General features: G+C 45.3%; 1 pseudogene; it reads left to right on the top strand.

Moving 5' to 3' along the window:
- The first annotated feature begins 18302 nt into the window (after positions 1-18302).
- On the top strand, positions 18303-19483 carry LOC120840485 (annotated as a pseudogene).
- The last annotated feature ends 7010 nt before the right edge of the window (positions 19484-26493 follow it).

The raw sequence follows: 26493 nt of genomic DNA, 5'->3' as shown, positions 1-26493 counted from the left end.
CTCTGTGACGGCCACGTGCGGTGCGGGGGAATCGACGTGAGCGCCTGCGGTTCGCCTTGTCCAAGCACAACCAGGCTCTAATAGCTCCTCGGAACTCGGAGGGGGGCGATATTGCAGCTCAGCGAGCAAGCCTGCTTGGACTCTACGTGCCTTCCAGGCAAGCCCTTCCGAATCATCAAAATCGCGTCCGCGGAGGTCTGCATTAAATCTAGCGTAAGACATTCACACTGACGAATCGCCGTAGTCACCTTCTCCGCGTTCGTCGCGGAAGTGTCGGTACGCGTGCAGAACTCCTGGGGCGCGCGAACGTACTCCACGAGACTCTCCTCTCAGTGCTGAGTGCGGCCGGCTAATTCATCTCTGATCGGTGTCTCGTAGTCCGGAGGGAGATACTCCTCTCGGAAGTCTACCATTGATTTGAACGGCCGTCGCAGCCCTCTCCAACGCGCGGCGTCGGCCGTCAATACAATCGGTACGATTCACAAGAGGGTCGTTTCATCTGATACACCCAAAGCGGTTGCGTAGGCATCTAGTTCCTGCAAGAAATAGTGCACGGATTTTCCGTCGGAGTTACACAAATACGTCGTTGTCGGTGTGTTCAACCGCGGCCGAGGTACGGACGAAGACGCCACATTTTGAACACTTGGCACGATGCCCATTTCTAGCGAAACCAGATCGAACATCGCCTTCATTGCACGCACTAGCTCCCCTACGTCTCCGCCGCTTGCCATCCGAGCTTGGGGCGAAGCCCCAGCCTCCGAGCGGTTGTGAAGCAGTGAGTGCCCTCACCTGCATCTCCGGCAACGTCCGACTCTCGCCCCTCGAAAGAATTGTCGTTACTCGCTCCGCCGTTGGATCTTGTTTCAGCGGACATCGTTTACTCACATATACACGTACGCTCGGAGGACTCGACGTGAATATCTCCTTCAAGAATGAACGCGGATTCGCGGTATCTGCGACTCCCCTTGGACTATCTAGGGCAACGACTGATCGAACGGGCCCCACCTGGGCGCTAAATCAATGTGGGATTGTTTTACCTTATATAACGCCCATTCGATCACAGTACGCTCCAGTACTTTCCAGCAAAGTCACACAACGCATCAAGTTAAATAAAACACTTTATCAACCCACATTTCGTCGCCCTCAATCCCGCTCTCCTCCGGATGCGGACGCAGCTTAAAACCTCCCCTCAATAAGCACTCCTCTACCGAAGACTCTAACTGGAGACCGTCAAATCAAGACTGCCCCCCCCCCCCCCCAACCCCTGCAATCTCCTTATATAACCAGCCCGACTTCTTTGTCTCCTGCCCTCTCTCACTCCAATCAAGGATCTCTTGTCCATATATGGCCGTGGGCACGGGCGAGCGCTGGGGCGCCTGTCCGGCAAGAAATCCCGGCTCGATACAGGAAGGCCAACCCAGACATGTACGCAACGCGTCATAACCAGTTTCTTTTGTCTAGTTATTTCTTTCGGTTACAAATAATGTATTCAGTTATCTTTATAAAAAAGAGAAATGAGAGTAACTTGCTTAGTTACTTTTAAGGATAACTAACGAGTAACGATATTTAGTTACTTTTGGGGACTAACGGGAAATATATCGTTTAAACAGCGTTGTTTTAATTTTAACCTGGGTATGCGTCTATTGCGGCAAGAGCAGATGAACAACCCGAATCAAGTAAGCGGTGATATAGTATAGCAACGTTTATCGCTGCCCACATCAGTTGAACTCTGTAGCTTGGAATGTCATCCCCCAGAGAACCCAGTAAGGCTCGTTGGTTGATCCTTCGGGAGTCGCGTACAAACCGAATGTAATCCTGGAGGCTGCCAACGCGGGAAGGCACAAAAGCCATTGTCAACTTCGGACTTTAGAAGTAGAGAGAAGAAAAGAGAAAGGGGAATCCCCGATCCTCCAGCTCTTATTGAAGCACAACACTGCCGTCCCTTGGACTGCGTCAGTAGAACGACTTTTCAGCGTCACCGGAGATGTATTTTCAGTGAAGCGGGGAAACATAACCGATGAAAAAATTGAGAGGCAGCTACTGCTAAAGTGGAACGACTACTGAAAAAATAGACCATAAAACAAAAACAGTTGTTTATATGATCGTAACAGTAACATGAGTATTAGCTGGCTACTTTTGAGGTAAAGTTACGCATCCATTTTGAGAATCGGTAACGAGTAATTTATGTAGCTACTTTTTGAGCGAGTAATGAGTAACGGTATTTTGTTACTCTTTTGGGGTAACGTGTACTTGCCTGAGCGAATCTCAGTGGAGGTTCGCCGGTAGGCAAGCGTGGAATGTCGGCTTCTGTACTCGAGACGATGATGGAGTCAACAAGTGTTCACACCAGCAAAGTGCCAGGGCAAAGTGTATCTACACCCTTTAAGAGTTTTGTCACGGGTGCACGAGTGCAAATATAAAGGATTTTTTGTTAAGTAGATATGCACAACAGCTTACTAATTGCATTACAATAACCACTGTCCAACGGATGCGGCTGTCCATCGCGCCCATTGCCCACGTTCTCCGGAGAGGTCTTGAGAGAGGACGTAAGAAAGAAAGAGAGAAGTCGGCCGCCGAAGCGACAGAAACAACTAGCCCACGAGGTATGGTGTGGAGTACACGGATGTTTCGGCGCTGCCATCTCACAGTACAATGCTAAGTAGCGGGGTGGCCTGTATTCCCCATAGTAAAGCCTTAGTCGCGTCTGTTGCGTGTCCATCTGCTCTGCCGCGCCTTCGTATTGTTCCGTTCCCGTTTTGGGGACTTGAACAGCAGCGGAGGCCTTGAGCGATTTATTGACAGCCAGCAAAGCGTGTGGTGTCTGAACTCACGTGATGAGCATGCTGCAGGTCTCCGCAAAAAAATATAAGTGAACGTTGGCCAAAAACAAAACAAAAAAAAAAAAAAAAACGTTCTCCTCGGCACAGAATATAAATAAAATAGAAAAACGGCCGGAAGCGGTTTACCCCACTTCATATGGCGAAGAAGTGTCGCTTCACACACCCTTGAAATGTCCTTTTTTGGACAGCCCGTAAAAAACACTATTTGGGGATTCTGCGTGTTTTTTCTTTTTGCTGTTGTGCTGGAGCTGGAATATTCAGCATTTATTTCCCCGCATATGACGGCTTGTGAGTCGTCGTGTTAAAGCTGTACTGCCACCACATTACAAGCTTTTACGTCCTACTTTCCGTGTTTCCAGTACAAGCTCATCCTATCAGACCAAAAGAGAAAATACAATTACTTCGTGACAAAAAAAGTATAATGACTTCTAACTTGAGCTAATAAATCACATGTGCTTATTGATATGTTGAGCAAATTTTGACGCAAAGCTGTGACTACCAAAAATTTGTTACAGTTGTTATTGTTATTATTGTTTAAGCGGGGTTTCGTGACCTTGCATATATTCGAAGTATAACTGTAAACATTAGTTGCGCGGCCTTTTTATATTAGGCCTATCATACCCGTATGTATTTATAACTCTATTTGCTGACTCGCTGTCGTCTATTGTTTTCCTTGTTTTGTTCTTTTTCTATTGTATGCCTAGTTTTTATGGCATTGTATTCGTACGTTACCGCATATATGGGCGCAACTCCTAGTGCACGGTTTTTAATTTACACTTTTATATCCTTTTGCGTGATCAATGAATAAATAAGTTATAATCTAAACTGTGCAATCATGTATATCAGAATGACCGAGCTCTTCGCACCTGCTCCTAATAATTCGCTGTCTGGTCACATTTTTTCCGACAATCTAGAAAGCTCTACGGGTGAAATTATATGGGCTAGTAAAAGCTGGAAGTACAGAGTATCTGGAAGCAAATTCTACAATTCATAAGCTTAAGGCTGAAGTACAAAATCAAAAATACAGTAACTATGACCTTGTCTTCATATTAACAAAGTAAGTATGTAGATTTGTCTTTAAAAGAAAGATGCAGATATAAAGGGGCGTCATATTCTCTGTGAATTTCTTAGAAAGTCCGAATTTCCACAAGCTTTGTGACTGAATGTGCACTTCCACGTGCAGGCTCCATCTTGCAGTGGCCAAGTCTATCGACACTTGCGTGTTTAGTTTCAACTTCCCTTAAGAGCGTGAAGCTTGTATTACCTCCGAAATTGCAAAGGCCAGTTGTTTTTAAATAAAATGCCCATTCCTCATTACAGTATTTTATGAACCTAAAATTGGGAAAATAAATATATATAAACTAATTGTAAAACTGATATTTCTGGCCTGAAAACAAAAATATAAGATACACCTCCAGATAAGGAAAATTTTGTAAATTGTTATACTAGGATTGTAACACCAATAGTGCTTACAATCGGCTGCATTTATGTTGCCTGGTTGTAAAATAATAATTATCACCAACATGCTGATGTTACCACTCTTAAAAAATTATTAGAAATTGTTTTTATGCAAGACTTTTTGAGAAAGTTTCAGGCATCGGGTAAATATAAGCAAACAATAGGAAATAAGTTTGTAAATTGAATGTAATTAAGCTGGACTCAAATTGGCCTGAATATTACTAAACTACAACAAAATGCTATAATTCACTTTCTTTCGTTTCTAAAAAAAGGCGCTAACTTATTGTTTATATATTAAGCCTATCAATTTATGAACTCAAAATAAAGTTCTGGAGCAGTATACGATATGTCAGCATTCAATTGATGCCTGTTATATTAAACCCTCCTGCAGGGGTATTGAAGAGATATATGGTTTCAGTGAGGTATTCCTTTTTCTTCTAATGATTAGACACGAAATGTTTTGCTCTAACCATCTGTATATCTGGCAAAAAAAAGGAATTTTGTTGCTATGAATAAAAAGCTTTTGTGAATTTAAAACTGCAAACTGAAATGATAGCATTTTAGACAAAACCCCGAAACTGGGGGGAAAAGAAGGACAACACAACACTTCTTTTTCCGCCAGTCTCGAGGTTTGGTCTAAAATGTCAAACCTTCACCAGCTCGTTTGCGCCCTAATGTTTTGTTCGTTGAAATTATAGCTCAATTTTCAGCTCAGTTGACGAAGTTGGCGTGCGATGAAGGTTCCTTTAATTTTTTTTTTTTTTAATGCCTTTCGAATCAATGGTACAAACTAACCGCAATCGTTTTTTTTTATTATTATTTTTGAAAATGACAGCTCGAGGTTGGACCCTCTCGGGGTGCTCCTTGTAACTCCTAAATTAATACTTTTTTTTTCTGTTGTAGTTCAAATATTCCAGTGTAAAATGGAGAAATATACTTTAAATACAATTTACTGCTCAACACGTTTCACAAATATTAGTGTCCACATTTATTCATCACGAGACATTGTTTCAAGCCAATATATATTTATTCACCAAAAAATTTTATTTAATGCTCCAGAAACCCATGAGGAAGGTATCACAGGCGATACAATATATGTGTTAGTCATATACTAGAAAGAAAAGTATGACTAAAATGACACATAAATTTGAGTCAGCAGTATCAGTAATACGCGATTATAAAAAAAACAGACACTTTTACATGTTTGGTGCACAAAACGTGCATGCTTATTAATAAAAGGCGAACTATAGGGAGAAATCGGCAATCTGGAAAATGTCAAAAGAAACGCGCTGGAGGCGATATTTGGATTACAAAATTGGTCGCACGATAGCTTTTGCCTTCGTAACTGGAATTATGGTGGTTTTGCTTTACAACCACCAAAATATTAACATTAAGCGAGACAAGAGTAAAGATGTATAAGATGTCCTTCAAGCTATATTTTGCATTCACTAAAGCTTTTCAGCGACCCTAAGGTGACCAGCGAAATAATAGAAACTAAGATAATTACATAGAAAGAAAAAGAAAACAGATACCTGGAAGTTATGTTTACGACGAATGTCAAATAGAATAATGAGTACCCACTGAAACGCTGATAACACGTTGCTTGACTTGTGTCTCTCCTATATATTTGTATTGATGTACAAGGTGCTACTAATTTTGGAGGAAAACCTCATTTAGGGGAGTTGAATTCTCGGCAAACTTTTTAAAGTGTATTACAGTACTACATGTCGTTGAAGAGTAGTCATACAATAGCAATTCTTCCAACAGGTCCGAATTGGTAAGAGTAGTTAAAAACACAGTGGACAGCTCACCACAAGGTATGCAACTTTGACTATTCAGACAAAACGCTAGTTAGCGACGTTCGCTTTGTAAGCCCGAAGTACCAATTTGTAAATATCTAAAAAAATGACCGGCACATAAGCGGAAATTAAGGAACTAAGAGCAATAGAAAGCGTGGTAATAATAATAAAAAAAAGAAGTGGAAACTGCACTTTCACCATATCTTATGACACCGTCATACGTAGAATACTTTTTTTAATCACTAAATCTCGCTGCGGGCTTTTACGTACCGAGGAGCGTACCACAGCTTCCAACAAAAGCGACACTGGTTATCCGTAACGTTATATGATCGCGTGAGCAAAACAATGGCAATAAACGACCACCCACGAGAGAGCTCTGATGCGGTGGGGACATTATCGCAGCAGATGCACCGAGTCAACGCAATCTAAATTTGGCGGACGAGACATATCACGCTCCAGGTCTAGGGGAAGGGGATCATGTGACAGGATCACATTGCCACCATAATCGCTTGACTACATTATCCGCAACATCTAATCAGAGGGACCAAGTAGCTGATGGCGCAGAGGACATCGCTTGCATGACGCGATTTTGTGCCTGTCTCATTTTCTGTTGTTTCTTTTTCTATATCGACAGCCCTATATTGTTTTCCCTGTAAACATGTTTTTTTGAAGAAGGCTTCTCCGCATTCCCAGCCCGCCCTCAGGCAGCGGCGAAAGCTCGAATCGCGAATGGTTTGAAGGTGAACATATCCTGCTTTGAGCTTTACTCATTTTGCGTCTTCTTCACCTGAGAGGTTTCGTTGCCAATAAAAAGGTACAATCTGGAACGATGACCTGAATGACGTGTATTTTGTTTTTATAATATCGGTGGAAATATTTAGTAGACGTTGGTGGAAATAGTTATTCGCTCCAACCCCCCCCTCCCCCCCCCCCCCCCCCAAAAAAAAAAGGCGGTGCGTGCAGCTACCAACGTCCCCCAATACTGATCGCGGTCAACTAAGGTTGAATTTGATTAGGTGTTAACCATGTTTATGATGCTACGGCGCAGGTTGAACACATAGAATGTTAAACTCTGATCTACCTTACTACGGTAAACCAATAAACTGAAACTTAATATCCCACTTTGCAGATGCAACACTTTTCCTGTCAACTACGCAGCACATTGGATATTTAGTTTGTGTGTATTTATTTTCATGTCGGTGCTACCTCAAATTCTTGTAAAGTTACATGAACCCCTCGCCCCGCCCCCCCCCCCCCCCCCAAGAATGCTTGTAATCAAGAACTAAATATGATCAATGCCCCGCGTTCCCTCGGCGAAGGGGCTGACCGCCAGCTTACCTGCAGCAGACCAAACACATACGGATCATTGAAATGCGGTGTGCTTCTGCGGGGGCTCTTGGTAGCCTCGTAAATCTAATAGAGCGGTGTGCCAGTGTAAACTGGTAAAGGCGGTGTACGTAAATCTTACGAGCCTTATACACCATTCTTATGTTTATAAATTCACAGCCCAGCGTGCAATCTCCAATCTCCGACAAACATGCACGCGCATGTTTGTCGATGCGCAAAGCGATAAATCACGTGCCTTCCACACCAACGTTGGACGTGGCACCGGCCAGAAGCCTGAAAAAATTAGAACGGCAGGGCGCATGTTTTGAACGCACGTCACCGTTCCCCCGCTCCCTGCGTTTCGCCGTGCTTTGACTGTGCGCGAGTGCTCAAGCTCCACGAGACCCCGAAACGTTGTCGATGTACGAAGCTCGCTCATCAGACGCATCAACTGAAGCTCCTCGCTGCCGTTCCCACTTTCACTAAAATAGGAAGTATGCACTGGCGGCCCTAGTTGTGTGCACGACTGCTGAGCGCGTGCTGATTGCGAGCTTCCCCGGTTCATTTGCAACGTGCATTTCCACACCATGAAGATTGCCGGCCTTAGCAGCCTATTGATGTGGGCTCGTTCAGAGTATGCACTTTAGACATCACCCACAAATATGGCGCCCAGTGAATACTCCTTATTGTCGAAGGATTGGCTCACCTGAGTAAATCACAAAAAACCAAGACTAATTTGCGTATACATTTAAATAATATTTTGTGCCACTGAAGCGCTTATTTGGGTCAAATGAAGCGAATAATATGTAAGCCAGTATTATTTTTGTTCCATTTCGCCGACTGTTCAGTCGCAATAAACGTTATAATAGCGTAAAACGATTTTTTCGTGATTAAGTAAAATTGCTTAGCCATTAAGTTTTTAAAGACAAAAAAAATTTTTTTCTTTTCTTTTGGTTTAGAGGCTTCATACATTCATACTCTCAATTATTGAATGCACCACTTTCGGGCCTCTATATAGGCCTCCTGCGCTGGCGCTTTGAACAAACTGTAGCGCCCTCATTTTGGGTAGTACAAGCTCACCTGATAGAGCCTCGCACTACTTATGAAACGTTGGTTGATCTTGTTTAATTCTGCGTGGTACTGAAGAACGAAAAAACACCTTTGGACGCCAGAAATGGGCCTGACTCAACGTTGCAAGACAATCGAAAGTGCCAAATTCATTACACCACCTCTAGGACACGCGTCTCTTATCTATGGGTGGTGACGTCAGAACACCTGTCTCGCGACGCTTTTATTTTGTTTTCATTTTCATGTCTACTTTGGAACGCGTGAAACGGCGTCTCTTTGCTCACGCTCTTAGCGTCTTAGCTTTGACGGCGTTCGAATTTTTGTTGTTTCTTTGTATTTTCATCGCGACCTCGCGCTCCGCACCAGAGCAGGCACGCTTCTGCATGCGTGACAGTTTGAGACGCTAAAATTTGTACTACCCAAAGCAAGTCCTAACAAGTCCCTTTTCGCAGCACCCCCTGGGCAACGCAGGAGGCCTATATGCAGTAAATACCAGCGCGATTTGTTCAGAAACCAATTTTTTGCGGAGCGTCGAAAGTGGGATCGATACGATACACTGGTAATACATCATACGAAAATCCGTCTGCAAACGCGAGTCCGCAATATCCGTGGTTCGAATGCCGCGTGGCAAGATTCTCCTTGAACTCATTGCCATGCGATATTGGAAGCACGGATCTCGCGGTGACTTGCGTTAGAATCTGCATGCGGTATGTCTTTTGTGTGATGTATAATTAATGTGACCCCGGCCTTAGTGCACTCAATCCAGTGTTCGGTTCGGTACAACGGCACTGGGTCAACGAGACCTTGAAGTAGTAATTTATTGACATTCAACAACTATATAGGCATGAACAGCGACCCCACAATCGCCCATCGTAGCGCCATTCGCGACTTGTTGGCTGTGCGGTACATCATAAGGTGAAACAGAGTATAGTAGCTACTACAGCGTGCGAGCGCGTGCTAATATTTATCATACTAAAGGCGCGTGCATGGAGCGCTTCTAGATTGCTTTAGCGCGTCACTACTCAAGTTTGAAATAATCCAAATGAGCGGGAATGGACGCAGTCTATCTTGTCAAGCCTATTTGACAACATGGCAAGGGGTATCACGCATATTGGTCGAGAGGGTGCGCAGTTTGGAAGACAATTAGATTTATTTAGGCACCCGCCCCTGCGCTACAGGGGGTGTTGGATATTTTTTAGCCAACCACAACACGGTTTGCCGAGTGCCATCTTGTCGACGTTTTTTTTCTTTTTTTTTCTCTTTTTTTTTTTTGGTGGGGGGTGGGGCGAGAATATATCACAAGACATGTTCACATGTTGTGTACCGCCATGAGCACCTCTCGATGCTCATGGCGGTACAACATGTTGCGTCCATTTCTCAGTCATTACAAATATAAAAAAAAACAGAAACTAAAGAAAGGGATCTTTTTTGGTGACTCATTTAACCAAAACACGTAGAGTAGTACCCAGTGAAGTTCACTACTTTTGTGCTTCAAAGATGACAACGCACTGTCAGTCTAACCATTTTCCTGATAATGAATACGAGCGTAGCACATCCTCAGTTGTGCGGCCGGTGAAGAGGAGTGAACGTTTTAGATAGCATACACATTCTTTTTACATGGATATTTGTAGGACAAACGAACAGCACTCGATCGCATAATAATAAAATAGTGGTTTCTATTAATAAACTTCTTTGTTGCACCAAGTCATCCCCACTTTAGCCGCGTATGTATTAGCCCTAAGATGTCTTCGGTAATTCCCTTTTTATGGCTCCTCTCCGCGACTTCACAACCAGGATTTACCCCACCGTGACCTTCGGAGTTGTGATCCTGACTACTTATTATCAGTTGCTAACGACAGGCCTGATATCGGGCTTATGAAAAAGGCAGTGGAAGCCTGACGTCATGACATTGTTAAAACAACAGCATCAAAGTTGATAATTTGACATATTAGTCGTATTTACGTTTTATGAAATCGTATTTTACTAGATACATCGTAAGGAGAATTTGCCTAATCGTGGAAAATCGGTTACAGACACGCTTTTGGTCGCAGACATCGCCAATCATGCAGGGTCGCGCTATAAATAGTTCATCCCAAAACACCTAGATCGATAGGATATTCGCTACACCCTGCCGCATGACAGATGCCCGCTTAATGCTCAAACTTACTGACCCTATTATTGTGCTGAGAATGTTTGCTGCTTTATTATGCAGGGTGAATAGTTTTTATCCTAACATTTTTTTGAAGCAGGGCGAAAATTAGTCGATAGCCGGTATTTATCAAATACGGGCCTCATCAGATATAGGGACTATCGTCAGGTAGGTTGTCGAATCGACTTAAATATGTTAAATAAAATGTTTTTATAATTTAAATAATAATTCGGTTCTCAGCCAAAAACCTTAGCAGGAGTGGAAGTTTTTGGAGATACACAATGCATGAACACACAAAATGCGGCCTAAACATATATCTGATGAAACAAGTTATCAAAAGGGTGAGTGATAAAAGTGTGACAATTTAATTTCACAGTGAATTTCAATCTTGAATTGACCCAGGAGAAAATGAATGCTTTAAAACGTTATGTTTAAATCTGTACCTTGAACTGAATTGATATTGCCGCGCACAGGGCCGAGCAACACAGTATTCTAGAAGATTCACGTTAATTCTTATCAGGGCGTAACTTTTATCATATCGTCTTAGTTTCTTGTTCTCGAAAGTGCCTGTTCATCATCGCCCCGAGCGCGCAACGCTCGAAGCTGCTTTGCCGGAATTTTTTTAAGATAGTCACGCACACTATATAAAACGCTGCGCGGGATCTTTTCTAGTCAGTCTCGCTCTCGCTTGCTGCTACGTCGCCAAATCGCCGCCCGCGTTTTTGCTGCCTGGAAGCTCGTTAATTATTTTGTTTGGCACAAGTTCGCCGATTAAACCTTTATTTTCGGTTCACTGTTCATCCTCTCGTCGCCTTCATTTGTGAGAATACCCTTGATCCTTACCAATCCGGTCGATAAAAAAAGTGACGTACTGTTCAATCTGAATATACTTGCCGAAAATAAAGAACTACGGACATTTCAATCTATTAATTCTTGCTGTAGTTTCCGACGCCTTTATAATGGCGCCTCTAAAGATGTGCGTCCCAGAAGTCCGATTTCTAAATCCGTTCAAGATGAACCTAAGAGCTTGCTTTAGACCGCCTTCAAGTCTGCGAAACCCGTCTCTTGTGTGGGGAAACCAAACAGAGTTAGCGTACTCCAGCATTGGTCTAATTAGATTTTATATGCCAGTCTTTGTCTCGATATCTGAAAATTTAAGAGAACGCCTAGCGTAAAAAAATTACATTTACCCTTGCTATCAATTTGATCAACTTGTTGGTCAAATTTCGCTTAAACGTATTGTCGTTGCATTTATAGTAATCGACAAACTTTATATGTTTCCCATTCACAGTGTTATTTAAATATAAATAATATTTGTTTTGGTTTGATTTGTTATTATGCAAATGCAGTACTAAAGACAAGTAATATTAAAGGACAGACCATTTCAAAATTTTTCAAAAAGCTAACGTTTTTATTTAAATGTTACTGGATTAAGTTTTGTGCTTTCGCCTAATTTAAAAAGTGCGCGTAAAAAAAGCAGCAAGCTATTGTCGCAATGTCTGTTAGACTAATGACATGGCTGTTTCAGTCACGTCGTCATTTGTGCTGTCGGAGCATCGAGCAAGCACACACACCCGAGATAGTGTAGACATAATTGAAACGGTGACGTCACACTTCCAAGCATGAATATGTGCAGTGCCTGCGGCGCTTTGTATTTATCTCATTGTTTAAATCGGCCCAAAACAGGCGAAAATGCATTGAATAGTACCTAAAAACCATTACATCTTTGCAAAGCCTTCGAAGCGGTGTATCATCTAATGGTAATTGCCATTAATTCTGCAAGGTCAAGACTACACAAAAAGCTAATTATTAAAAAGTTAATTGACAAATTTTAGTTGATTAGTCAATTTATCATGACAATTATCCCCTCTTTTAATCTCCGCCGGACCTGATACATGGATGGTAAAAACCTCAAACGCCTAACTCTCGCCCCCTTTTAAATAAGTTTGATTGATCGTAAATCACACAGCCTGTATACAAGCTATGCTTACACTCTCTTCAGGTTTTGCATTTGTGGGGTCCCCATGCACGGCCTCTAAAGTAGGGGTAGTGCAAGATGATGGCTTCTCTCTGATAGGAGTTACCACCATGGCACATGAACTCGCACACGCGTAAGTCACAACGAATGCTCTGTATGCTCGAAAAGTCTCCAAGATGTTTTAACACTAGCAATGCGCCAAAAAACTGAGGGAGAGGAGGAGTCGAGAGTGCGAGGGGCACTCCTCCTCTCCCTCAGTTTCTCGGCGCATTGCTTTTTTACGCAGTCAGAAGAGTAGTTGTGGGATACTCCGTCTCATCCTACGATGGCCGGAGTATATCATTGCTTCAGGCCGCCGGGTCCAATCACGAGTCTGTTGAAAAAACATGCGGTGTATTTGCTCTGCCGTTCGTATCAGTGCGCCAACACGCGTCTTGCGTAAAATTCGTGCTCTTCGTGCTTTGTGTATTTGAATGACTCTCGCTGACTCTTTTGCAATGCGGATGCAAGCTTTCTGTTGTAGTGCTCTGCCCGCCAGCCTTAGGGCCCTATTCCATCCTAGGGTGAGACGGAGTTTAGGAGAAAAACTTGTTTTAGTCCTGCACGTCCGAAACTGTTGCAGCACAAAAAAAGTTAAAGAAACTCTTCTTAGTTTAGAAAACGAACTGCGTAACGTTAAGTAAAAAAAGAGAAAGTAACTTTGGAAGCCAATATTTCTTGCTTCATTTGAGGCTCAAATATTATATGTAGGGTGGTCACCTTTTATGTGAAACCTTATGTTGCATACCGTGAAAACTCTGCTCCAACGGTAGCTATACGCCATGTTGTGTGTGGTTAGAGCTCAATACTTTGTGCCTTTAGCGGTCTTTTTTTTTTTGTCAGCATGAACGAGGTTGTGTAATATGTTTCTTCGTAGGCTTGGCTGCCCTCACGACGGGGAACCAGCACCATATTATTTACGAGGCGCTCCAGGGTCACAACATTGTCCGGAGAAAGAGGGCTTTCTAATGAGCAGAAGAGTCGGCGGCCCACATAACGAAAATATATATCGCCTATCACAGTGCTGCCAAGCTATGATTCGGTTTGTTATCAGGTAAGAAAGACACAAAAATAGAACATACTGGAGTTTCAAACGAAGATTTGAATTAAAACAGGGATTCGCAATTTTTATAGACGCTTTACAGCAGCTGTGCATGGGCGCCGCCATAACTGACCTTCAGTTTTTGTTCCCCCTTATTCCGTTCGCTTCACTTCATCATTACCACAGCAGGACAGGTTATTGCCATTTTAGATGCTACTGTGTTCTTGTGCCCAGCATAGGCCCTTGTAAAGACCCGTCAACGCCCGCTTCAGTGGCTCGGCGTCTCGGTAATACAAGAGAAGGGCGGCTATGGCGGCTCAATCTGGCGCGTGTGTAAAGCGTCTATATTCAGACAAGCACTATTATTGTTTTTGAGTAGTTACCGCGAGGCGCGCGCTACTGAACTTATGGTGGCGGCGTGCGTGTTTGTCTTCTTTGTCGCCCTCTATGACACGTGCCCTTTGGAATAGTACGAGAGCTTCTGTTCCTGGTTACTCGGTCCTCAGAGTAAATATCGTTTTCATGGTCCTCCGGTCTTTTATGTCTGCTGCCCCGTCAAAACATGACAACTTGGCGAAGAGGAAGCTTTTCTGACCTGCGCGGAAGCCGACATGGCAACAGATGACCCAGTAGCGACGGGAGAAGTTGCGCAACTCTTCGCTCGACTGGGCTTCATCGTACTTTTCGATGAATCGAATTGCGACTGGCCGTCGTATGAGGAACGATATACATTGTTCCTTCTTTTCAACAAAATCGCCGAAGACGACAAGGTACACGAATTTCTGAGTCTCATAGGCTCGAAAACATACAGTCTTGTTAAGCCGTTGACGACGCCAGAGTTGCCGGCAACAAAAACGTTCAACCAGCTTAAAAAGACCTTTGGGGGCCACCTGGCACCGAAACCATCGGTTATCAGCAAGCGTGCAAACTTTCACAGAAGAATGGACCTCGAGAACGAGTCTGTAGCAACGTTCGTTGCAGAATTACGTAACCTGACACAAACGTGCGACTTTGAAGCCTCTTTGGACCAGTCCTTGAGGGATCGCTTTGTGCACGGTCTACGAAGAGAGCACATTTAGCGTATGTTGTTCACAGAAGCCAACAAGCTAACATTTCAGAAAGCCGCCGGGAGAGCACTGGCCACGTAAGCAGCGCGAAAGAATGCAGCAGGAACACATGCGTCGGAACCTGGTGTGTTGGAAGTACACAAAGTGGAGGCCGTCGCGGATTCGGACGTGACACAGCGAGACTGTTATCGTTGTGGCTCAGCCAAACATGCCAGTCGGATATGTCCGCGTATTGCGGATATCTGTTTCAAGTGTAACAAGAAGGGTCATATTCAACAAGTGTGTCATGCTGACAAAAAAACAAAAAAAGTGAAAGCCGTTTACAACTCCCTGTAACGCCGAATCGGAGCGCAGCTCTTGAGGAGGAGGAGGGAAGGGGACTGAGGGGAGGGTAGACCCCTCCTCCTCCTTCTCCTCCTCTTCCCCTCATTCTTTAATATGCTCCGGGGGGTCACCTGATCTCGGGGGGAGGGGGTCACGTGACCTCGGGGGGGGGGGGGGGGTCGCATGGCTTCGGGGGGGGGAGGGGGAGGGGGGGTCACGTGACCTCGGGGAGGGGGCCACGTGATCTCGGGGGGTCACGTGACCTTGGGGTGACCTTGGTTACGCCGACGGCGACGGCGACGCCGACGCCGCTCAAGCCGGAAACGGGCGCCTAAGAGCTGCGCTCTAAAAAACAGAAGTGGATGCCGCGTAAAACGATGAAGACATTGGTTCCTGTTCAAGCACCAGTTAGCATGAACGAAATGGCTAAGTCTGGTCTGGAACCGAATTACATTACGATACAAGTGCACGAAGTTGCCTTGGAAATGGGATTGGACTCAGGGGCGACTGTTTCTTTAATGTCATTGCAGGAGTTTCGTCAGCTATATTCTTCAACCAAGATCATGGCAACGCCACTTAAGCTACGCACGTTCAAAGGAGACATCGTCCAGCCTGTCGGTGTTGCTCACGTCAAAGTGCAGTATGGACAGCAGAGGGCCGAGCTTCCCATCTACCTCACAAGAGAAAAAGGACCGCCCCTGCTTGGCCGACAGTGACTGTAAGCCATCCGATTGAACTGGCATCGAATTTTCAAACTCAACAGAGTAACCACGTCGGAAGTTTAGGCGTTTTGTGAGCGAGACACAAAACTGGGTGCACTTTTTGACAAGTACCAGGATCTGTTCAAGAACGAACTGGGGACTATTACCGAGGAAAAGGTGGAGCTATCGCTTAAACTAGACAGCGTACCGAAATTCCTCAAGGCAAGAAATGTGCCGTTTGACCTAAAACCTGTTGTCGAGACTGAACTAAAGAAAATGCAGGACATGGTCATCATATCACCAGTTACGACGATTGAATATGCGACGCAAGTTGACCACTTGTGAAGAAGGACGGCGTAATAAAGTTGCGCGGCGACTACAAAACCACCCTAAACCCTTGCCTTGATATTGACCAGTATCCGCTCCCGAGGGTCGACGACCTGTTCGCAGCACTTACGGGAGGCCAGGAGTTCTCGAAGATTGACCTAAACCGTGCCTACCACCAGGTCGTGTTGGCTGGGAAGTCGAGGAGGCACCTAAACCTGAACACACACAAAGGACGGTTTGCCGTAAACAGATTACCGTTCGGAATCTCCCCAGCTCCAGCCATATATCAGAGGATTATGAACACAATACTGAAAGATTTGAAAGGCGTCAGTGGCTACTTGGATGACGCCCTTATCACCGGCAGAACACCGGAAGAGCATTATATTAATCTGGAAGCCGTTTTAAAGCGGCTGTCAGAGCGCGGAGTTCGTGTGAAGAAGGAAACGTTTCGCGGAAACATGTTCCTAGTAGTGGTGGATGCTCACTCAAAGTGGCCAGAGGTGTTCATCATGCAGAATACGACAACCGAGCGCACAGTGAATTGCCTGCATGAACGTTTCTGCACATTCGGAATTCCAAAAAAAAGTTGTCTCAGAAAATGGGCCGCAGCTGCTGTCAGAGGAATTCGAGGCGTTCATGAGGGACGCCGGAATTCGACATGTCGTAAGCGCCCCGTATCACCCGAGCACAAACGGCCTGGCAGAACGTTTTGTGCAAACTCTAAAATATGCACTACGCAAGTCAACCGCTGGTAAGTCTCTCGGAGAAGCTCTGCAACACTTTTTGTTGGAGTACCGGAATACTCCACATTCCACAAAAGGAAAGACTTCAGCAAACTTATTGATGAGTAGAAGACTGCGTACCAGGCTGGCTGTAATCAAGCCTACGGTAGAGGGGAAAGTGATGCACAAGCAATTTATGCAAAGTAAACAGAGGAGGTCAAGCAGAGAAGATTTGTGCCCTGATGATTATGTCCTAGTGCGAAACTACAGGGGTTCGCCGAGGTGGCTACGTGGCACCGTCCTGAAGAAGACAGGTCTGGTATCTTACCAAGCCCAGATTACTACACCTCGAGGCAAGTTCATCTAGCGTCGGCATGTGGACCAACTTCTGAGTCAAAAGCGGCCGACGGCAAAGCCAGTAACGTCAAACAGGGACGACACTGAGGGGTTCCTGGTCTACCCGCCAAACGAACCAAGCGTCCAGATTACGGAACAAGGACCTGGGCCACAGCAGCCTCCCGCCGTTCGGAAACGGCCGTCCGTGCCTCCTACAGACCCATCCGTTTCAGAAGGACGTTACCCGTTGAGAGAACGACGTCTGCCTGATAGATATCAAGCACACTTCTGACTTTTGTGTAAGACCACCGTTGGAGCTACCTCGTAGTTAAAAAGGGAGTAGCGTTGTGTAGCTACCGCCAGGGGCGCGCTACTGGACCTATAGTGGCGGCGCGCGTGTTTGTCTTCGTTGTCGCTCCCTATGACACGTGTCTTTTGGAATAGCACGAGAGGTTTTGTTTCTGGTTGCTCGGTCCTTAGAGTAAAAATCGTCTTCATGGTCCTCCGGTCTTTTATGTCTGCTACCCCGTCAAAACGCGACAATTGTAGTGGTAACAAAGGGGAATGTCATGAACGATAAAAAATTTGATATAATTCGAAAATGAGGGGGATCGTTAAAACAACGTCTTTATACACACCCAAATTATGGTCGTCAAAGCACTAACTATGGAAGCTTCAATGCTGCTACCTTGGAAAGCAATATGAGGTGTATGTTATTTAAGATCTAGTCAATGAATTGCATACAGCGTTTAGATAATAAAAAGCTGGATACTCCTATAATATTCCTAGTGTGTTCACCTCACAACTGCAGTAAAATGGTCTCACGTGTGTACATAGTGCAACCGTTTCGGCGAGGGATTGCAAACAATTGTCATCGCCAATTGCTAAAGTATAGTGCAGCATATACCAAGGTACCAATAACACTTCAGTTATGTTAGTAGTACTAACGAAATCCCATTAAACCATGAGCGCCAAAACACTATCTTACGGCCAGCCACAAAATAAAAAAACTGTTATCACAATCATTACCACATTGTGCAACGTAAAAACGTAAAATTGTTTATGTGTTTGTAGTGTCGTACAGCGACACCCAGTGACGAGTCGTAGTTGTAGCGCCTTCTACGAGATGGCGCCACCACCTTGTCTATGTACAGCACGGCACGAGACAACTCAGACAAGTAAAATTCATTCTCTTCCGGATCGGCACACAGTCTGGTTCTTGTCTGGGTTTCTCCCCTTCCGCGGCCGTCCGGCCCAGAACACTACAACTGGCGACGAGGATGAACGTCACGGGACTTGCGCCTCCGCCCCTTTCTCGCCACGCCCGGCACACCAGCTGTGCCATGGTCCCGCTGGTTACGACTTTTTGAGAACTTTCTGCTCGCCTCCGGCGCCAACGAGCTGCCCCGGCACGTCGGCAAGCCCTGCTCCTGCACTGCCTGGGACCAGAAGGACAGCGCATTTTTGACGCGCTTCCGCAGCCGACGCCGAACTCGCCAGCCGCCGCCGCAACAGCCGACGAGGCAGGAAAGAGCAGCAGGCCAGACAAGCCAGACCCGTACGACGCCGCCATCCTAACCCTAACACGCCACTTCGCTGCCCGCTGCAACGTCCGCGTGGAACGACAACGGTTCCGCGAGCGTCGTCAACTTTCCGGTGAGCCAGCAGCGGACTTTGCCCTTGCGCTCCGCGAACTGTCAGCGTCCTGCAACTTCGCCGCTCAAGCCGACGAAAACATGTGCGACCAGTTCGTCGCCGGCGTCACGTGCCCGCGTCTGCGTGAGAGACTGCTCCTCGAAGGACACACGCTGACTTTCGACCGCGCAGTGGAAATTGCGCAGCTTCGCGAGCAGGCTGCACGTGAGTCTGAAGCCCTCGTAAACCCTATCCGTCGCGTCACGTCGCAAGCTCCACGGGGACGGAAGTTAACCAGACGCAACGGTCGAGGGAGCCGTCGTTCTGACAGCCGCTCACGCGGTTCGCCGTGCACGCGCCCTTCACGCACGCCAGCGTCACGAAACTCCGCCAGCGTCGTTCCGTACTCCGGCCCCAACGGATCCGCTGCATGTGGAAACTGCGGCACATCAGCGTGCGACTCGTCTCGCTGCCCCGCACGTGGCCGTACCTGCTTCGGATGCGGACGCCGCGGCCATTTCCAGAAAGTCTGTCGACGCGCCTGCCACAACCGAGGGAGAAGTTCAGCTCGAGTTCATGAAGTGGTGCCGGACGAGGATGCAGCGAGCGTTTTTAGCATTCTTCCAGTTCACACCGACAAGCGTACAGGAGTCTACGTCGACGTCCGCGTGACGCCACTTGCTTCGACGTCGCCGCCGCGTGTCGTGACGTTCCTCGTTGACACCGGCTCTGCTGTCTCCATCATCGGGGAGGAGCATTTCCGGAGCCTGTTCCAGAACAAAGTACAGCTGAGCAGCCCGCGAGTTACCCTGCTGGACTTTTCACGGCAGAGGATTCCTGTGTGTGGTTCCTTCTGTGCACGTGTCGCTCTCAAGAAAGAAGAGGCCCTGCTGACCTTCTACGTCACGCCCAGTGGAACATCGCTTCTAGGCCTGGACGCCGTAAAAGTTCTGGGTCTTCAGATTTTGGGCGCCGAACTTCGCTGTTTGTACACCACTGCAGAACCGAGAGCAGCCACGCTTGCCTCCACACCTTCCAGTTGTCCTTCAGGCACCGTGAAGCCGACCCTGGTTGCTCCAAGCCCTGGTCTACCAGCGTCCCTCTGGACAGAGTTTGGTCACCTTTTCTCACCGGGTTTGGGACTTGCCAAGGGAGTGCAGCACAAGGTCAAGATCAAGCAGTCTGTTGTTCCAGTCGCGCTGAAGTTGAGGTGTCTACCACTTACTCTGCGGCAGCAAGTCACCGACGAGCTGAAGCGTCTTGAAGCTGCCGACATCATCGAAAGAATCAGCGCATCCAAATGGGTCTCCGCAGTCGTCGTCGTCCACAAGAAAGACGGCAGCATCCGTCGTTGCGTCGACCTCAGAGAACCCAACAAGGCCGTAGTCGTCGACAACTTTCCCTTGCCGCATACGGAAGAACTGCTGCACGCCCTCAGTGGAGCCCGTCACTTCTCCAAACTGGACCTGGCAGCTGCATATCACCAAGTCCTGCTTCACCCAGACAGTAGAGACCTCACGGCATTTATAACCCATAGGAACTCTTCCGTTTTAAGAGAATCTGCTTTGGACTTGCATCGGCCCCAGCTGCGTTCCAGCAGCTGATGACAAGAATTCTGCATGGCTGCAGTGGCGTCCTCTGCTACATAGACGATAGGCCTGGCCTGGACGCCGTGTGACTGCTGTCGTTGCAGGCCTCGTCATACAGGGAGCACGGGCCGTTCATCAACGTCAAAAAAGTGCAGCGATCGCCTCTGCAAGTGCTCTCGTCGACAGGCTGCGGTTGGTCCACGTCACAAGACTGCGTCACTAGCCGCCGAAGTGAAAAAGAACTGCTTCCCCCTTGTGCGGCTCACAGCAGTGGCGGCAGCGCACCGAACTGCAAGACTTATCGTGACTGCTATCGTTGCAGGTTGGTTAATTTTTTTACTACGTCCATACCTTGTTGGTGCATGCCGCTGCTGCCGCTGCTGACACTGTCTACTTTCAATAGCTGAAGCATGGCTGATATTTGTCCAAAGTGTAATAGGGAAGTGTCAGATATTGATTCAGGGTTAACATGCTTGGATTGCGGATACGCGTATCACCTTAGTCCCTGCTCCGGCATCTCCGAAGCGACTTTTAGGGCAAAAGGCAGTGCCTTACGTAAGATATGGCGGTGCCCAACGTGCAAAGTTGTAAAATCCCGAGGTGAAAGTCAGGGTGCCAAGGAGGAAAGCGAACTTAACTTAGCTGTCATGTTGGCCTCCATCAATGGAAAACTAGATAGTTTAATGTGCCTAAAAGAAACCGTGAGTGGCATAGAAAGATCGATGCAGGTAATGTCGGACAAGTACGACGAAGTGCTCAAGGACCTTGCTGAGCAGAAAAGAGAGACAAAACTTCTGAAGAAACGAGTAGAAACTCTGGAACAAACAGACTCCGGCGGGGAAATAAAAAGGCTTAGGCAGGAAGTGAACGAACTGGAACGGCGAAGCCGAAAACAAAATCTAGAAATTCACGGAATTCCTAAGACTGACAACGAGGATTTGCTTGCCAAAGTGAATGAGGTTGCAAAAAACTTGAAGTGCCAGACTTAGATCTCAACGAAGTGGCCGCTATCCATCGCTTATCATCTCGAGCAGATAAAATACCAGGCATCATTGTTCGCTTCGCTCATCAGACAATCAGAGATGAATGGCTCAGTAAACGGCAGATTCTAAGGAAATCAAAAGACGATGCTTACATTCAAGAAAATCTCACCAAACAAGACCGAGCCCTTCTTTGGGAGACAAAAGAATGGGCCAAAACAACGAACTATCGGTACGTCTGGTACAAAAACGGCCACGTCCTTGTGCGCAAGAAGGATCACGAGCAAGTGCACGTGATCAGGTCTTTGGATGACTTAGAGAAGCTGGTGTGATGCCTCATGTGACACGCACTCAGTTTTAAGATGTTAGTCTTTTTTTTTTTTTAAATGGATGGCACGGATAGTGTGTTGAATAAACGGAACTTTATGTCCAGTGATTATTTTCTTCCTTCGAATGTGAAATCTTTTTTAGGAAACGAGTATATCGATTCTCTTAAATGCTTTCATCTGAACGCTCGATCAGCGCGAAATAAAACAGATGAGCTTGAGTTATTCTTTGATCAGTTCGAATTTTTGTTTGATATAATTATGCTTTCAGAGACGTGGTTCACGGACAATACTAACGTTTTAAATCTACCAATGTACAACAGTTACTTTTTAAACCGCACAGAATGTCGTGGCGGGGCGTTGCCCTAATAGTAAAGGCTGACATTTCCTGTGAGATGCTATCTGATTATTGCTGCGTTCACAATGACTACGAGATGCTGTCTTTACTGATAGGAGAGAGCATTATAGCTGTCTGTTATCGCCCACCAAGTGGGAACTTGTCTTCCTTTTTTGCTTACTTAGAGTCTTTTTTTGAGTTCGCGAATGAAAATAAATGCAACGTAATTTTGGGAGGCGATTTTAATGTTAATATGCTACTTGATACGACATGTAAATTACAATTTGATGCGTTAATTAAATCAAATGGATGTGAAAATATGATAAATACTGCTACAAGAATTACAACGGAATCATCGACATTATTAGATCTATTCATTACAAGCTACGATACATCATATATCAAATCTGGCGTAGTGATAGTTGATATAAGCGATCACTTGTGTATATTTTTGTGTATAAAGAAAAATCAAACAATAAACATAAAATATAATGATCAGTTAGCTATACAGTTTCAAAATATAACGCCTGATAGCATGAACGAATTCAGACAAAAACTATCTTGTGTGGATTGGGACGATGTCCTTCATGAAATGAACGCACATAAAGCATATGATTTGTTCTTGAACAAATTCAAAAAAATATATGAAAGCTGCTTTCCATATAAAAAATTAAGCACCCATAGGAAAAGTCGTAAACCGTGGATTACAAAACAATTGCGCACAAAAATTCGTACTAAAAACGCGTTGTTTCAAAAATTTGTAAAAACAAAATCAATGGAACAACTAATAGTATTTAAACGTTATCGAAACCAATTAAACAAAGAACTCCAAAATGCAAAGAAAATTTATTTTTGTGACTTTTTTCTTTCTTGTAATAACAGAGTCGACGTTATGTGGAAAAAACTAAACTCTGTGTTGGGTCGTTCGTGCGCCACGAAGCGTTTTAAAGATCAGCCACAATGATCAAGAGCTGTCAGGACAAGCATTGTCAAATGCGTTTAATGACTATTATGTAAATCTAGTTAAAGAACGTCCAGAGTCAGATGCTTGCAAATATATTAATGCTCGAAATAATGAATCTATGTTTCTTATGCCTGTTACGGCTTCAGAGCTAATATCTGTCTTTAATGTACTAAAAAATAGCCAAAGTTGCGACTCCGATGGATTGCAGATCAAACCAGTTAAATACGTAATTGATCTTATTTCTCTTCCCTTAGCACAGATATTCAATCTCTGTTTCATAAACGGTGTGTTTCCTTGTCAAATGCAACTAGCGAAGGTAACAGTGTTATATAAAAAAGGAAATAAAAACGAACTGGGCAATTATCGACCTGTTTCAATCCTTCCTGTTTTCTCTAAGGGTTTGGAAAAGGTTATACTACTTCGAATGACAACATTTGCTGATAATCATGACTTGATTAGCTCGTCGCAGTTTGGTTTTCGAAAGCATCGATCCACAGAACTTGCTCTCCTTGCGCAAAAAGAACATATACTTAGAAATTTTGAACAAAAGAAACTCACTCTCGGCTTATTTGTAGATTTCACTAAAGCGTTCGACTATCTAGATCATAATTTGCTACTAAAGAAATTAGATATGTATGGATTCCGTGGTCATGTATCAAAACTTCTACGTTCATATTTATCTTCCCGCAGACAGTATGTTCATATAAACGGGCACTCATCTGAAATAAAACCGATTGAATCGGGGGTTCCGCAGGGAAGCATTCTCGGGCCATTCTTATTCAATGTATATATAAATGATATCGTAAATATTAGTCACTTAACTCAATTTTTTATTTATGCAGATGATGCAAGCCTATTGTTTGATGGTAATGATGTGTCGGAGCTCATTGATAACGCGAACGAAACACTAGAAAAGCTTAATAGATGGAGTAGACATAATGCATTAAAAATAAACGCCGGTAAGACAAAGGCAGTTATATTCCGACCTAAGAATAAACATATTAATATTACCAAGGATATTTTTATAAATTCTTCTCAAATAGAAATTTTTCCCGCGTTTAAAACTTTGGGCGTTATTTTTCAAGAAAACTTGTTATGGGACGACCATATTAATCATATCAAAGTTATCTAGCATCGTCGGTATTCTATACCGTCATAAACACATCCTACCACTTAGAACAAAGTTAATATTATATAATTCATTATTTTATTCACATTTAAATTATGGTCAACTCATATGGGGCACTACTACCTATACCAACCTCCACAAAATCCTTATGCTACAAAAAAAGATATTAAGAAGTATCTCTAATGTGCCACTAGAACATCCAACCGATGATCTTTTTTGTAAGATTGGTGTGATGAAAATTTTTGATTTATATAAATATCGTTTATGTGCAAGGTATAAAATAGAAACAAATTTATCCCAATGTCACCTTAAAAACTTAGCGAAGCTAACAGAAAAAATTTATAGGTACCCAACACGAATTAAAGAACCTTGGGAAGTACCCTTTTTTAGAACAAACTACGGCCACCAAAGTTTAAAATATACTTTGCCCTCTACCCTTAACCAGCTTAGTAGGCAAGGCATTGAGCTTAGCAATATATCGGTGAGCATCTTACGAGAAATGTTTATTTCAAATGTTTATTTCGAGCCAAATTGTCCGTGATAAGCGCTAAAATCTTTTGAATCGATGGTTTCTTTCGCGTTTATTTCAGTGGTGTTTAACGTTCTGTGTGTGTATTCACTATTGTGTAAACTGTATCAATATGCTACTTATCTTGTTTAGCGTCAGTTCTTTCTTTGTAAAGTTGTTCAAACATGTAGTACACATGTCATGTTTCAATTTTGTATAAATCTTTAGTGCCTGCATCGCGACTGCTGGTGTAGGTGGTTTGGGGCTCGTCAAGCTGTTTTTACAGCTTTTTTCCCAAGTCACCTTTTCAACATTGTTTTTGTTGGAAAAAATAAAGGTACTATTATTATTATTATTATTATATAATAGTCTTCGGAAAGACTCTGCAAGAGCACACCGAGAACCTCCGCGAAGTTCTTCATCGGATCTCCAAGGCCGGACTCAAGCTCAAAGAGAAGTGCGTTTTCAACTCATCTGAGCTCTCGTTTCTCGGACATTGTGTCAGCGCTGAAGGCATAGCACCCCTTCAGGCCAAGGTCGACGCGATCGCCCACGCAGCCGTCCCATCTGAGCCTGGCATGCTGCGTTCTTTCTTGGGCCTCGTTGAGTATTACGCCAGGTTCGTCCCCAGGTTGGCCGAGGAGGCAGAGCCGATGCGCCGACTACTGCGGAAAGGTGTTCCTTTCGTCTGGGATGCCGCAGCGGACGGTAGCTTCACCAGGGTAAAGAGACTCCTCGCCTCGCACCAAGTGCTAAGTATGTTCGACCCAGCGCTCCCTGTCGTAGTTGCCACAGACGCTTCTGCATATGGCCTGGGTGCCGTCCTACAGCAGGTCGACGGGCCTCGTACTCGCACTGTTGCCTTCGCGTCACGGACTTTGACCACAGCCGAGCGGAAGAACTCGGCAGGTGAGCGAGAGGCCTTGGCCTGTTTGTGGGCCTGCGAGAGGTGGCACACATACTTGTGGGGACGGCCGTTCACTCTTCTCACGGATCACCAGGCTTTAGTGGCCCTGCTCTCTGCACGAAGCACGGGACAGCGTCCTCTTCGCATCGCACGGTGGACAGCACGGTTACTCTGCTACAACTTCAAGGTTGAGTACAGTCGCGGCTCCGACAACAAAGTGGCAGATGCCCTTTCTCGACTACCAGCGCCAGGCACTGAAGGGGGAGAGCAAACCGAAGAAGAGGTCGTGGCCCTGGTGACATCCGTTGTGCATCGGGATGACCTGCAACGTGCCACGGAGGCGGATGGCACGTTACAAAACGTCATGCACTGTGTCCAGACGGCGTGGCCTGCTCGGAAGAACCTGACTGCAGACCTGGTCCCATACTATGAGGTCCGCAGCGAGTTGTCGGTGGTCGACGGTCTGCTTCTGCGCTCGGAACGGTTCGTAATTCCGGCCAAGCTAACGGCGACGTTCGTGCAGAATGCGCACGAGTCCCACCCTGGGATTGTAAAGACAAAGAGGCATTCTAGAGAAGTTCTGGTGGCCTGGATTAGACAAGCAAGTCGAAGGCACCATTCGCAGCTGTACAGTCTGCCAGTCTGCTGACAAGAGTGTCAAGACAGCGTCAACACCGCTCCAGCCAGTGCCTCTGCCCGAAAGACCTTGGAGCAAGGTCGCCATCGACATCGTAGGCCCCTTCGAGCAAGCACCAGCGAACTGCCGGTTCGCCATCTCAGTTGTGGACTATTACTCAAAATGGCCGGAGGTTGCCTTCGGCAGCGACATCACATCTCAGACAGTCACGAATTTCCTGTCTACCGTCTTCGCACGAGAAGGCTACCCAACAGAGATCGTCTCCGACCATGGCCGACAGTTCACAGCAAGAAAGTTTGAGACGT

Source organism: Ixodes scapularis, unplaced genomic scaffold, assembly GCF_016920785.2.
Source record: "Ixodes scapularis isolate PalLabHiFi unplaced genomic scaffold, ASM1692078v2 PGA_scaffold4__175_contigs__length_147842914, whole genome shotgun sequence".
Taxonomy (NCBI): Eukaryota; Metazoa; Arthropoda; class Arachnida; order Ixodida; family Ixodidae; genus Ixodes; species Ixodes scapularis.
This window is presented reverse-complemented; position numbering and strand designations above follow the sequence as displayed.